At 45.6% G+C, this 14,396-nt stretch overlaps 1 protein-coding gene across 1 annotated transcript in view; it reads right to left on the bottom strand.

The window, feature by feature from the left end:
• Positions 1 to 4,171, bottom strand: part of LOC134533649 (sorting nexin-16) — a 65,372-nt gene extending 61,201 nt beyond the window's left edge. Inside the window, exon 1 of the mRNA XM_063371183.1 lies at positions 4,055 to 4,171. The gene's annotated coding sequence lies outside the window, so the exon portion shown is untranslated. The remainder of the gene's footprint in view (positions 1 to 4,054) is intronic.
• Between the last annotated feature and the right edge of the window lie 10,225 nt (positions 4,172 to 14,396).

Here is a 14,396-nt window from a genome sequence, read left to right on the forward strand (position 1 = left end):
GCTTAAAAAACTGAAAACATGCTTTATTGAAATATGTTTCACTATTACAAAAAATAAATAATTTTAAATACTAACATTTTAAAAAGTTCAGTATTAATGTATAATAAAAAAAATTTCTTTAAAAGAGCTTAAATCAGAGTATTATTCTGGGATGCTCCTGTATACTATGTTATATGTTTTTCTGTCCGGTGCAGATTTCGGGCATTGGACACACACTGTCGTAGCCCCGGATATCACCCCCGTGATGCGGGTTGCGTAGTATTCTCAGGGAGGGTTCAAGCCTCGTGGCGGGGAAAATTAACACTATCCGAGCTACAATGATGTTTCGACAGTTTGACCACAAGTATTTATTGAGCCCTTCGCGTAATCTAGGTACATGGGCAATCCGCGGCACAACACCCGTACCTCCGCGGAGTGAGGCTCGGCTGCACGTGTTTGGGGTTGGGCAGGCGCCAAGTGCGGACTGCACCCCCTGGTTCTTTATGCGACTGATGAACTGTCTCTGCCCCTTCTCTATGATAGTGAAAAACCAATTAAGTTGGAACGCCGTCGCCGGCGACATGAAGTCCGTCCCGTTGCGGTACGCACGTGTCCGCCGATGCGCGAAATGTCCCGCCTCAACAAAACCAAGAAAATACTTATTTACAATTAAATTAGTTACAATGATGTCCGATAGCGTAACGCCCGTGAACGTGGAAGTCCCGATCGCCCGGATCCAGTCTCACCAGTTCTGGCTCACGTCTCGCTGCCGCACTCGTCTCGCCGTGCGACCGCCTTCCTCGGCCGCCAGATGACTACTGCCCCCTCCTGCCGCGTCTCTCCTCTCCGCCCATCATCCCCCCCCCCCCCCCCCCCACTTCGCGACACGTGCAGCGCTCGGAGTGATGACACATCCTTGAATATAAAATATGTTTCACACAATACACATTCACTGCACGGGGCAGGGGAGGATTAGGGGTTGGCGCAGCATAACGGACTTTATGAGCAGGGGAGACACCTGGGTCGACGTCAACACGAACAGGCTACATATAGTTGGCCATGGGAAAAGCATGGCTTTTCCAAATGCACCCCTGCTACCTGCAACGTTTGCCCTTGCGCTTTGTTAATGGTAACAGCAAAACTAATCCTGATGGGAAATTGAACTCTTTTGAATTGGAACGGTAGATCAGTGGGGATAGTTGGAATTCGAAGTATGATAAAACTTTCCCCTTTACTGACACCTGTTAAAATAGTGGCACCAATTATATTCTGCCCCAATTGTGTGATCTGAAGCCTCGTTCTATTACATAGTCAAGGAGAATCTAGATTTCGCATAAGCATGACTTGTACATTTACTTAGTTTTATTTAAAATTTATGTGAGTGTACATCCGAAAGTTCAAGTGAATCTAAAAACTCCGCAGGATATGAAGTGCTTTGTTCTGTATCCATGATTGTATCTATTGACAAATACTCCTTCATTTCCCCTTGCACATCTTTTAAAATATAAGTGTTGATTTTATTAACAATATCATTTGTTGGCGACAATATTGCTCTTGCGCACAACCACTGATCACTATTCAAATGTTGTTGCAAGTCCGGGAAAACTTGAGTAATAAGATCCACATCATTTTCTACTAAATAACAAAATTCTTTTGAAAGTAAAATATAACCTTCAGCATCAACATCCAAACAACCATCACCAAAGAAAATAAACAGACACCTAAACTGAAAAATTAAAAAAAGTTTAAGTAGGTATTGCTTGGCAGTGACAGAAAAATAAAAATTAATGTGGAAGCAGATATGCTATACTAAATTGAATAGTGAATTGACCGTCGCTTTTACAGTATTAGATTGGCGAATTATTTAATTTACTAATTGAAACACCATATGGCGTTAAATGTAATTCTAATTACTCAAACTCTCAGTCGAACGATCATACATATCAATATAAATTTTTTTGCCCTTTAGAAAAAAATATATTTTTTTTTGTATAAAAAGTGTCCTATGTCCTTTACTATACCTTTGAAAATATGCGCACAAAATTTCATGATGATCGGTTCAGTAGTTTCTGTGTGAAAGCGTGACAAACAAATAAACAATCAAACAAACAAACTCACATTCACATTTATAATATTAGTACATTTCCAAAACCACTTTTGTAAATAAATATTAAATCGTTATTTTCTAGAAAAAGTTTTTTTAATAATATTATATACCTACCTACAATACTGAAAATTGTAATTTTGAATTCCTCTCATTTAATCTGATTACTGCTAAACAGCACTGCGATATTTCAAGTTTACCAATAGTTCACTGATATGAACAGTTGGTACATCTTTGAAAGATTTGTGCAATGGGAGTGCATGACTTGACGTAAGCCTTTGGACATACGCCATTGCTAAGCACATGTATGTCTGTAGAAGAAAACTACAAAAAAACACAAATGACAAAAAACACAAATTAAGCAAAAAATTGCTGTTGTCAGGATTTAACACCACACAATACTCCACAACAGGAATACGGTCAACAAACAAAGAAAAACAAAGAAAAATGGACTAACAGAACGAAAAAAAACCCACAAATGATGGCAGCACAAAAATACCAAACCCAAAAAATTCAGCACCTGTGTTTCCGTACCATGTGCGTCTCAGCCTGAGGATGGGAGCAGATAGCAGTTCCCGAAACGTCGCTTGTTTCTGTTATAGAAAACTGTTGTGTTTGTTTTGTCTTTTCGTTTTGTCGTGCTTTTGTCTCATTTTGACTGTTGTGCTGAATTTTTTTGGGTTCAATATTTTTGTGCTGTCATCATTTGTGGGGGGGTTTTCGTTTCTCTTTTGTTTTTGGAAAACTATTGTGTTTGTTTCGTATTTTCGTTTTGCAGTGTTTTTGTCTCGTTTCAACTGTTGTGCTGAATTTTTTGGGTTCGGTATTTTTGTGCTGTCATCATTTGTGGGGGTTTTTTCGTTCTGTTAGTCCATTTTTCTTTGTTTTTCTTTTTTTGTTGACAATATTCCTGTTGTGGAGTATTGTGTGGTGTTAAATCCTGACAAAAGCAATTTTTTCATTTTTTTTTTTTTTTTTTTTTTTTTTTTTAGTTTTCTTCTACAGACGTACATGTGCTTAGCAATGGCGTATGTCCAAAAGCTTACATCAAGTCAACAGTTGATACACAGTTAGATTAGGAAATTTTAAAATGATATAAATTTTGGAACAGTTGGATAATTAAGTTAGCAACATAGTAAAAACACTTGACAGTTTTATGGAACAGTAGTACTGAAAAAACAATTTCGAAGCTATCTTTTTTTTTTTTCAAGTGAGCACACATTCTAAGAAATAAACTATTTCATGAAATTATTTACTAAATACTTAAAACAATTTACAAAAATTCAGGGTTAAGTGTGTTTCATTGTTAAAAGTTGTATGTTTTTCCCCTTTTGTCATCATGTTCAAATTTAGGTCATTTTGCATACTCTCAGAGTCGAGATGCTTTTATTGATTGCGAACAATTGTTTTGATTATGAATACACTGTTTTCATACAAATGTACACAGTGAAAATTAATTACTCTATGACAACATTTCAAACGAGAGAAAAATCTGTGCTAAGATAGCCATTTTATTACACAGGAATTTTAATTTTGTGGGCCTTTTCCATGACAAACAGCTAGGATCGCTGCAGTCAAGTGTCATCAGTGTGCCATGTTAAAAGGCATCAGATTCATATATTGTTCTACAATAGGCCGCTACTCTAGACAATTACGAATATTTACTTTGAATAAGTAAGAAAATATATGTTTTACCCGCACTATAAACTATAAATGCTTTCGTTCCACAATTCAATTATCACTGGCCAATTTCCACGACATCATACATTTTCCTTATAGTAACTACCGTATTGTATTTTGAACATGACCCGTTCTTTGTTGCCAAGCTCTGCTTGTTTTGATTTGTGAAGTGTAAACACTACATTGATTGTGATCGAGACTTAAGTAATATGTACAGCACTTACGAACAAATGAAACATGTAATGAAAATATTATAAGAATATAAGTCAATGTTAAATGCATTTTCTTTACCTTTATGGAACACCTTAAAATCTTCATAACATTATAAACATTTTACGTAATAATCTGTCACATCACATGTTTTCATCCTTCGAGCCGAGCATATATAAATATATATCATACAGACATACCATACGTTTGAAATGTAGGATACAATCAGCTGATCTAAGGCTACTTTAAAATGCAAAGAGAATCTATGAGGTAACTGGTTATACTTGATATTTTGTGTTTACTCTATTTAGTGATGATTTTAAGCCTTTTTTTCATAAATAAATGTGTTGATTAACGCAAGCTTAGGTTAAATTTTGAGAAAGCATGCCTAATGTGTCTGGAAATTACTATAATATGTCCGCGAATCGTTTTATTTATATTGGGGACCTATCTCAAACGTATATGTTTGAATGAATAATTATGGTTGCTATAAAGATACTAAATTTGATGTCGTCCGACCGAAGGCCACCCTAAAGCCCGACCTGCAACCGCCAGTATCCGACCCTGCTAACGTAACGCACCCCTAGCAATGGCCCACCCGGGTCAGGCGAGCACCGGAACAGCAGGTAGAATGAAAGACCATGCCCTAATTAACCAGCCACCGCGATCCCTGTGCGTTATAAATTAAACATAATTTAATGATAACATCACTTTTAATTAAGAACCCCGTCCAAAGGAAGTGCGACGTAGGAGTGCCCAGGTTTCACTCACGTGTGGATTTATGTTAATACATTTGTGAGTGCTCCCCTTGCAGCCTTCAGCCTAAATTAATTAGAGTAGTGTGTGACGTACTTATGACCTCCCCAATATTTGTGTATAACTATCGCCACTGGAACAGTCAACAAGTGACGAACAGTCTCCAGTGTGACTCACATTATTCAAACCTTATTTATGCAAACTTGTTCAATCTAATTCCTAAAGAGTATCTGTTTATTAGGTTAATTATTATTAGGTGAATTTTGAGCCACTTTCAATCTCTTATTAATTTAATAATTTCCGAATGACAGAACTTTAGAAACTTTGGCACGACAGGATGCTGAGGCCTCCCTTCGCGCCAAGGCCAGACGCCAGTACCGAGTGACTCACGGACCGGGACGGACGTGCGTCCCACGGGGAGTCCTCAACCTTTGTCTTCACTGAATTCACTACCTACTGGTAATTATAGTCACTCTTCAAATCCTTTTCGTATTTACTCCCCGTGTGCACCCGGTCCTTTTATGGTGTAGGGCCTATCCCAGCTGCTTAAACATAAACTCCCCACACAAAGCATTACGCGGGGCAGTGCAGCATACGACACGGGCCGACTCCCATCACCAAAGACTTTTGGATACCGTAATCACCGAGTGCACAGGCACCGGCAACAACGACGTAAAGACTTGTAATAAATTTCATAGCGAGCCGCGGTACACACAGGTGGGCCCGGGCGTCACCGTTTGCAATTTTCGGGATTGGTAGCCTCCAATCGAACTCCCCCCCCCCCTCAACCTTGACTGGCGTGAGGATTTAATATTAGTGACGGTGCGTCAGAGCGCCCAGTGTCAACTTAGTGTAATTTGTGTAGGGAAAATCAATGTGCAACGTGTAACTGTAACTGCAAGTGTAACTGTCGATTTCAATTAAATGTACACTCCGCACACTCCGTGCGCGATGTGTATATGACAGTGCAAAACCGAACCCGTATATGTTATTTTGTGAACTCCCCTAATCCAGCCAGGAATCAGCATGCTATGCTGTGTAGGGCCAGTAATGTATCAATAGCAAGGGCCCCCTCCAACCACGACCACCACCGACGGTCCTAGCGGGCCACAAAGGGCATTCGCACCCAACGACCCAACTCTTGGTTAGCCACAGAGCTAGCCTGGCGCCCACCCGAACACATTTTCAGTAAAAATACACCCTTCCCGCAAGGAACCACGCCGGATCTCGAACACGAGAACCCGGACAACGGCAAATTATTTGAAAAAGGAAGCTGTGTTTCATTTCATAGGTAAGGTTATCAACTACAATTTTTAGTTGAAGCTGAAGCATCTTGAAACGAAATTAGGTGTAATAAACATTGCAAATTCAGCAAATTATGACCTATTATGAACTGCATAGTGCATGACTGTTATAGAATTAGCCAAAAAATATATTTGTGTGTAGTTTTTCAATATGATAATGGTGAAAAAGATAATCTGATATTGTGCATTGAGAGTTACCTACTCAACATAAGGCCACATTAAAGCAATGCAAAACCAATATTAATATGACTGAGAAACCTTTTTTTACACTTTTTACGTTCCTGCAGTAAGGCCTCTTTACAAAAGGAAAATAAAAATAAATTGACAATGCTCTGTCTGCCTCCCTGTAGAGATTGTAAGTTCGTAATGAAAATAAGTGGGTTCCAGGGTTCGGTCCAGCTATGTGACCAGAGGCGTGCCGATTGCAGGATTCTCTGGGTTTTTCAGGCAACCCAGGATGCAGTATTAAATGAAAAGAACAGTGGCGTCTCGTCAGGGCAAGCAAGGCAAGCAGTGCTTGCCCAGGCAGTTTCCAGACGTATTTTTTAAATAAATATTTTATTCAGAATAGTATTTTACTTTGGCTCATGCCGTTAGGTGTATGTATTTTTTACACTATCTTCTTGGGACCCAGTACTGTGCGTTGTGCGCTATAAGAAAAGAACTCGTTGACACACAAAACATGCTGTTTTAGAAGCGTTGCTAGGTTTAGAAGCGCTGGTAGGACCGCTTTCAGCAGGAAGGCTGCCGCAGTAGTTTCCTTTCGGAAGGGGGGGGTGGCATGGTACAAAGGTTCAGGGAGGGGATTGGCTGTAAAAACACGTGGTAGAAGGTACGAAGGTAGCGCTTTCTTGCCGAACTGAAGCGAACATGGCCGAAGCAGACGGTGGAATTCTTCCGCCGACTGCTTCGGCTATGTCCGCTAGAGTTCGGCAGGGCAGGTGGCGAGGTCGCGTTTCAGTCGGCGGTCGTCTCTCGGGGCGCGCGCATCTCTCTTGCGGGCTGTTGGCTGGCAGTGTTTGGGGGATTTGTGGGCGTATGGGAGGCGGCCTAGCAGCATAGATTAAGTACAGGGAGAGGCGCCACTCACATAGTAATGATTGTTTGCTTAAATTTGTAAACAAAACCCTTGCGATCATACCATTTCTTTGCAACTTGACAACGAAAAAATTACAGCCAGATACAACCTGAGAAAGGTTTAGCGCGCGATAGTTGGCACCGTTGTAGTTGCAATATTTTATATTTTTTTCGATAAAGGCTACTGATATTGTAAAATTGCTTTATGTTAGTACTTATAATAGGACGTTAAACTATTTCCACAATAGTAAAAAAATTTCCGCAATAGAAAAAACTTTGGTTCAAGGTAGATTCGACCCGCGACAGTTCGATCTGAAACACCACGCCTCCACCAATTCATCTTACGAATAGAGCTTCAAGTGTACATTCTTAAATAATATTTTTCTGCACCAGTAAAGTTGAAATTATACAGCCAGATTGAAACTGATGATCTTTTAGTAATTAGTTTTATTTCTGTTTATTATATTTATTTTCCATTCCGTTATATATTTTTAATTTTCAACTTCAAAAACAGTAGCAGGTAATATGGAGAAGGACAGGCCAACGTGCTCTAATTTTCGTTTTCGGCAATATGCCACGCAGCATCTAGTTTTCAATGACATTTTAAAAATAAATACTTTTACTTTCAAATCCCATTATTACCAAGAGACAATACAATACAATACAATACAATATGTAATTATAACAACTGGATATGTAATAAACTAAAGAGATTAAATCTTGTAATTTTTTTTTTTTCCGATGTTGGTGAAACATGGTATGATCCAATTTTTAAGGATTCAGTTTGTCCTATCTACTGTCACCCCCCTGCCTAGCAGTGCCAACTGCTACCGACCGCGTCCCGCGGGTGGCGGATACGGGATCCCAGCTCGAGAGTTAAATCTCTCTGGGGTGACTGTGAATAACCAATAGCAGTCCGCGGACCAATAGCCGGCCTGTGGAGTCGTTATTACGGCTATCGGGGTGAAAGGTAGCCTGAATGCAGCTCGGCGCGTGGCAGAAAGCAGTTCCGTCGGCGAAGGCACCGCAGGGGAGCTCGATGTGCCCTGGATGCGAAGTGTAGACGAACTGCGGGCTGGAAATTGCGGAGCTGTGAACTGCCGCGCGCCTAACGGAACTGAACAGCATCGTAACTCTGAAGGAAGAGATGGCGGCGCCTATAAGTTGGGGCCCTGTTGGAGCCAGTGGTAGCCTGGGCGGCGCGACCTTCAACCGTCCCGGGATTTTGGAGGACAAGAGGGTCCGACTCGCAAGATACTTAATTCGCCTGAACGACTTACCCCCACCCTGGCTTGAAAGGTTGTTGGCTGTTGACTGGAAGAAGGAAGATGAAGATGGCGCAATGTCGGGCTGCCTTTCGCCCCGTGCGCCCGCAGTTCGAGCCGGTTTACTGGCTCGTCTGCCCACATCTGGTTTATCTGTGGCTGCCTGGGCAGCTGGGCTGGGCTGACGAGTGAAGTCGCCCGCCCCTGGGGGCGCATGCGCCCCTGGTTAATAATAACCCAGGAGTACCCAACATTTAAATGCGGGTCGCAAGGCCCAAGCACCCAACTCCAGCATGGTTGATTTTTCAGCCCCTCCAACTCTTCTTACCTGGACCCTTCTTCCCTCTTGTCCAGTCGTTACCTGCTTGCTTAATGCATGTTAATTGATCCCCGCATGGTTAAAAACCCGCATGGTAGAGTGTAGAGGCTTCGGCCTGAGACACACTTAGGTCCTCCCCTAACCTGGACCCTCCCCTTACACAATTAGAATAATTTAGACTAGGAAAAAAAATCGTGGCGTTTCAGGAATGATTGACGTGCCAGTTTCTTGGTACACGTACCAGTTAACAGAGTTTTTGATCACGTATGAAGATAATTTATTTTGTGTTGGTACGAAAAATACCAAGATTTAATTTTTACTATTCTAGATCATTTTTATGAGGTTCTTCTCTTTATTTTAAGTACTTACTTTGCCATGTGTTGTCTGTTTATATATTTTGTACCAGATATCGATGATACTACACTCCCACTTAGTATATAAGTAATGTAGAGTAGGTATTTCACTATCAGAATACTGTAAGTCAAACATTTTTTTTTTAAATATTTTTTTTTTTAAAAAAATGTCAATTTTTCTACCTGTGGAATAGTCAATGTTCAGTTAAGAAAACTACTTAAATAGCACCATTTTGTACCTTGAAATCCATATTTTCCCGGGGGAGGGCCACCGGACACCTCCCCCCCCCCCCCAAATCTAGTTTTGATGTGAACGGAGTTGTTGCTTCCCCTCATGTAAACCTCACGCCTCGCCACTGGAAAAGAAGAATACACAGATAACGTATAGTGGTTTATTATCACTGGCACGAGGTACTCCTGACTGTTTCTGTTACTGAATTGACATCTCTGCACTACCACGGCCCCTTTACAGTGGTGGCACTGATTACATTCCTAGTGAAGGTCTCTTAGGATAGTAGATGTATTTGGTTCGTATGGGGGCACCGGAGGACGGAGGGGGATCCGGGGATCCGCGGCAGCCACCTTAAGGCTTCGCTTCATCAGCCATGTTGGATTACGTCACTTCCGCCGGCCATACACGCACGAAAAAGTGTCCCGTAATGTTCATCAGCCATGTACGCACGAAAAAGTGTCCCGTTACACAGCATTTTTTAAAATAATTTATTATCTCTCTCTCTCTCTCTCTCTCTATATATATATATATATATATATATATATATATATATATATATATACCATCTTCTGCCAGAGGCAGCCATCTTATTTAGTGGAGACCACCATCTTGATTTCTTCTGATGGTATCAACAAGTGTAGGTTTTTAAAGTACGCTAGTGTATGTAAGGTCGAGTTCCTATCCCGTGCCAGCATTATTATGACCCTTATAGACAAAAATCCACAAAATCCACAGTCATTTTGCTGTTTTAACCACCATGTATTCTTATAAGTTTTAACTAAAATATATGTTATCAATACTATCGTTGTGGATGCGATAGTTAAAGTAATGATAATTAAAAAAAACATTTTGTTGTGTCCTATATTTGACCTCGGCCTCCTCTCCCTGCAACCAACATGGCCGCTTCACAAGGAAAGCTGTATCCCAACAGACTTCTCTACACCAGCCATGGGATATAGGCTACGAGTGGTGCCGCAAACATAACATAGATGGCAGCACGCATCCTTTTGAACGTTTATAGCAGTGCATATGGATTTATTAAGGACTATATAATATAACATGTGTGTCAGTGCTATATATGTTATAAGTAAATAATATCCTAGTGTGTGAATTCCTGGGGAGGGCACAGGATGGCCTGTTTTTCTGTATTGGGGAAAGATATGTCGCTCTGTCAGTGATCATTGTAGGGAGGAGATCTATATAAGCTTGGTACAAATTGTGCCTAGCCAGAGCTCCTCTCCAAGTAATTGGCAAATATAACTTGGTGAAATTGGATACAGAGGAAAAGTTATTTAATCTATCTCTTGCTCTCAGCTCCCTTCCTTCCTCCCTCTGGAGCGGCCTTCGGGTGCTCGCTCTAGAAGCTCTTTCCTTCCTCCCTCTGGAGCGGCCCTCGGGTGCTCGCTCTAGAAGCTCTTTCCTTCCTCCCTCTGGAGCGGCCTTCGGGTGCTCGCTCTAGACTCTCCTCCCTCCTTCCTCTGGAGCGGCCCTCGGGTGCTCGCTCTAGACTCTCCTCCCTCCTTCCTCTGGAGCGGCCCTCGGGTGCTCGCTCTAGAATCTCCTCCCTCCTTCCTCTGGAGCGGCCTTCGGGTGCTCGCTCTAGAAGCTCTTTCCTTCCTCCCTCTGGAGCGGCCCTCGGGTGCTCGCTCTAGAAGCTCTTTCCTTCCTCCCTCTGGAGCGGCCTTCGGGTGCTCGCTCTAGAATCTCCTCCCTCCTTCCTCTGGAGCGGCCCTCGGGTGCTCGCTCTAGACTCTCCTCCCTCCTTCCTCTGGAGCGGCCCTCGGGTGCTCGCTCTAGAATCTCCTCCCTCCTTCCTCTGGAGCGGCCTTCGGGTGCTCGCTCTAGACTCTCCTCCCTCCTTCCTCTGGAGCGGCCCTCGGGTGCTCGCTCTAGAAGCTCTTTCCTTCCTCCCTCTGGAGCGGCCTTCGGGTGCTCGCTCTAGACTCTCCTCCCTCCTTCCTCTGGAGCGGCCCTCGGGTGCTCGCTCTAGACTCTCCTCCCTCCTCCCTCTGGAGCGGCCCTCGGGTGCTCGCTCTAGAAGCTCTTTCCTTCCTCCCTCTGGAGCGGCCTTCGGGTGCTTGCTCTAGAATCTCCTCCCTCCTTCCTCTGGAGCGGCCCTCGGGTGCTCGCTCTAGACTCTCCTCCCTCCTTCCTCTGGAGCGGCCCTCGGGTGCTCGCTCTAGAATCTCCTCCCTCCTTCCTCTGGAGCGGCCTTCGGGTGCTCGCTCTAGACTCTCCTCCCTCCTTCCTCTGGAGCGGCCCTCGGGTGCTCGCTCTAGAATCTCCTCCCTCCTTCCTCTGGAGCGGCCCTCGGGTGCTCGCTCTAGACTCTCCTCCCTCCTTCCTCTGGAGCGGCCCTCGGGTGCTCGCTCTAGAAGCTCTTTCCTTCCTCCCTCTGGAGCGGCCTTCGGGTGCTCGCTCTAGACTCTCCTCCCTCCTTCCTCTGGAGCGGCCCTCGGGTGCTCGCTCTAGAATCTCCTCCCTCCTTCCTCTGGAGCGGCCTTCGGGTGCTCGCTCTAGACTCTCCTCCCTCCTTCCTCTGGAGCGGCCCTCGGGTGCTCGCTCTAGAATCTCCTCCCTCCTTCCTCTGGAGCGGCCCTCGGGTGCTCGCTCTAGACTCTCCTCCCTCCTTCCTCTGGAGCGGCCCTCGGGTGCTCGCTCTAGAAGCTCTTTCCTTCCTCCCTCTGGAGCGGCCTTCGGGTGCTCGCTCTAGACTCTCCTCCCTCCTTCCTCTGGAGCGGCCCTCGGGTGCTCGCTCTAGACTCTCCTCCCTCCTTCCTCTGGAGCGGCCTTCGGGTGCTCGCTCTTGACTCTCCTCCCTCCTTCCTCTGGAGCGGCCCTCGGGTGCTCGCTCTAGAAGCTCTTTCCTTCCTCCCTCTGGAGCGGCCTTCGGGTGCTCGCTCTAGACTCTCCTCCCTCCTTCCTCTGGAGCGGCCCTCGGGTGCTCGCTCTAGACTCTCCTCCCTCCTTCCTCTGGAGCGGCCCTCGGGTGCTCGGTCTAGAATCTCCTCCCTCCTTCCTCTGGAGCGGCCTTCGGGTGCTCGCTCTAGAACTCCCACCCCTCCCCCCTCTTCGCCCCTCTCGACCTGTTTCTGCACTACCCTCCCCTCCTCCTGCCCAGCAAGAGGGCTGGCAAGAAACACCCTAAGGGGAACAAGGTGTGTGGCCAAGAACATCAGGGATACTTCTCTGGACCTGTGGACGCCGCGGCACCCAGCCCAGAATACAGCCTCTCCAGCACCAGCCCCGGTACCGGGACACGTCAATTTGGCGCCCAACGTGGGGCCAGCAACAGTCTGGATAGGCTGAGGACCACGACCTACTGCTGCTAGAGCTTCGCATCACGGCCGGACCAACATCCACTTCCAGGAGTGCAGCAAAAACCTGGTGGCACCCACCCACTACTATGATGGCATCATCACAGAGCACCGCATCCGATGGCAGCACCCAAGAAAGAGCCAACATCAGCTGTGTATGCTGCGGAACCGCTCTCCACCAACCCGGCGTAAGGGAGGCCGAACTTGACAACAACTCCCAAGACTTTTTCTACATTTGCCGCTCTTGTCAAGAGCAATTACGAGAGCAGAAGCCCACACCAGTAGTACCCCGGCGATGCTTCGCACCAGGGTGTCCACAGACTGCAATCCTCTTGACAACATGCCAGAGTTGTTCTCGGGAGTACCATCTTTCTTGTCTAGGCTGGGAAGGAGTCCCACTAAACCTGGCAGAACTATCATTCAGGTGTGAAGAGTGCAGGAACCCTCCGAGTCCCGGAGCACTGAAGGGGACGGAGACCAAGGTCACCCTCAGACCTTTTAGGGGGCAAGACCACGAGGATCCGCATCAGCAAATCAGGCAATGGGAAAAGGCACTACGATCACAAGGAATTCCCCACGCCGAATGGGTTGACCATATCGGAGAGTTACTACTAGAGGAGGCAGCCCGGTGGTGGAAGAACCACGAAGGACTATATGACGACTGGGAAGACTTCGCCACCAGCTTCATAGACAATTTCGGCAGTCAAACCCGGATAGCTGAACTCACGTCACAATTGTTTGGTAACAAACAGAGAGAAAGTGAAGCTATAGAGAGCTTTATCACACGGAAGAAGAGGCTCTTCAAGAGGTTGCACCCCAACAGGGATGCCAAGGAGTTTCTCCCGACTGTCCTAGAACTCATGAGGCCCAATCTACGGCCATTCCTACGGCACCCAATACTACAAGACTGGTCAGAACTATGTCGCCGAGCCGTGGCGGTACAACGAGACTACCAGGAAACTCGAAACACGAGCACCAACAAGAACAATGTCTCACCACCCCGGGAGAAGGAGAAGACTGCTGCTCAAAGAGAGATCCCGAAGTGCTGGTTCTGCCCTGGGAGACACCTGAACGCAGACTGCCCGGTCCGAGGCCAAGGACCAACACCCCGGGCCCCGAGGACCAACCAGGAAAACCTTTAAGGGAAAGGAATGCAGCCCCCATCATCTTTCCCGATAGGAATAAAAAGCCTCATGGCAGTCACAGGGGCAACCAGGAGGCTGGACAAATAACCAGCATCCTCCAAGATCTACCTCAGATTCTTCCCCGCCTCTCAGTACAGCTGGTGCGCGAACAAATTTATGCCCTGTTAGACTCAGCGGCTACAAACAGCTATGTAAAAGCCAGCTTGGTCAGACGCATTGGCGCATCCATCACCCCCCATATACAACAGGCCCAATTGGCACAGAAAGGCGCCCGACTGACACTACAAGGGCGGACTGCCTTACAATGTCAAATCGGAGACAGGGAGGTGACGATAAGCTGTCTAGTAGCCGAGGATCTACATGAGGAGCTAATCCTAGGACAAGATTGGCTGATCGAGCAACAAGCCATCATGGACTTCGAGGCCCAGAGAATATGCTTTGGTAAAGCACCTCACCAGTCTCTCTACTGGGTGACCAAGCGGGGTTGCGAAGAGGAGGTCCCCGCGTTGACACTGAAAGACCTCCAACAGGGATTCCCCGAACCACTGCAGCAGCAACTCCTGCTGACCCTGCAGCCTTTTCGGACAGTGTTTAAACCAAATGGAAACCTACCGAGAACCGCCAGCGCATGCCACAAGGTGATCCTGAAGGATGA

Source organism: Bacillus rossius, chromosome 7 (genome assembly GCF_032445375.1).
Source record: "Bacillus rossius redtenbacheri isolate Brsri chromosome 7, Brsri_v3, whole genome shotgun sequence".
Lineage (NCBI taxonomy): Eukaryota > Metazoa > Arthropoda > Insecta > Phasmatodea > Bacillidae > Bacillus > Bacillus rossius.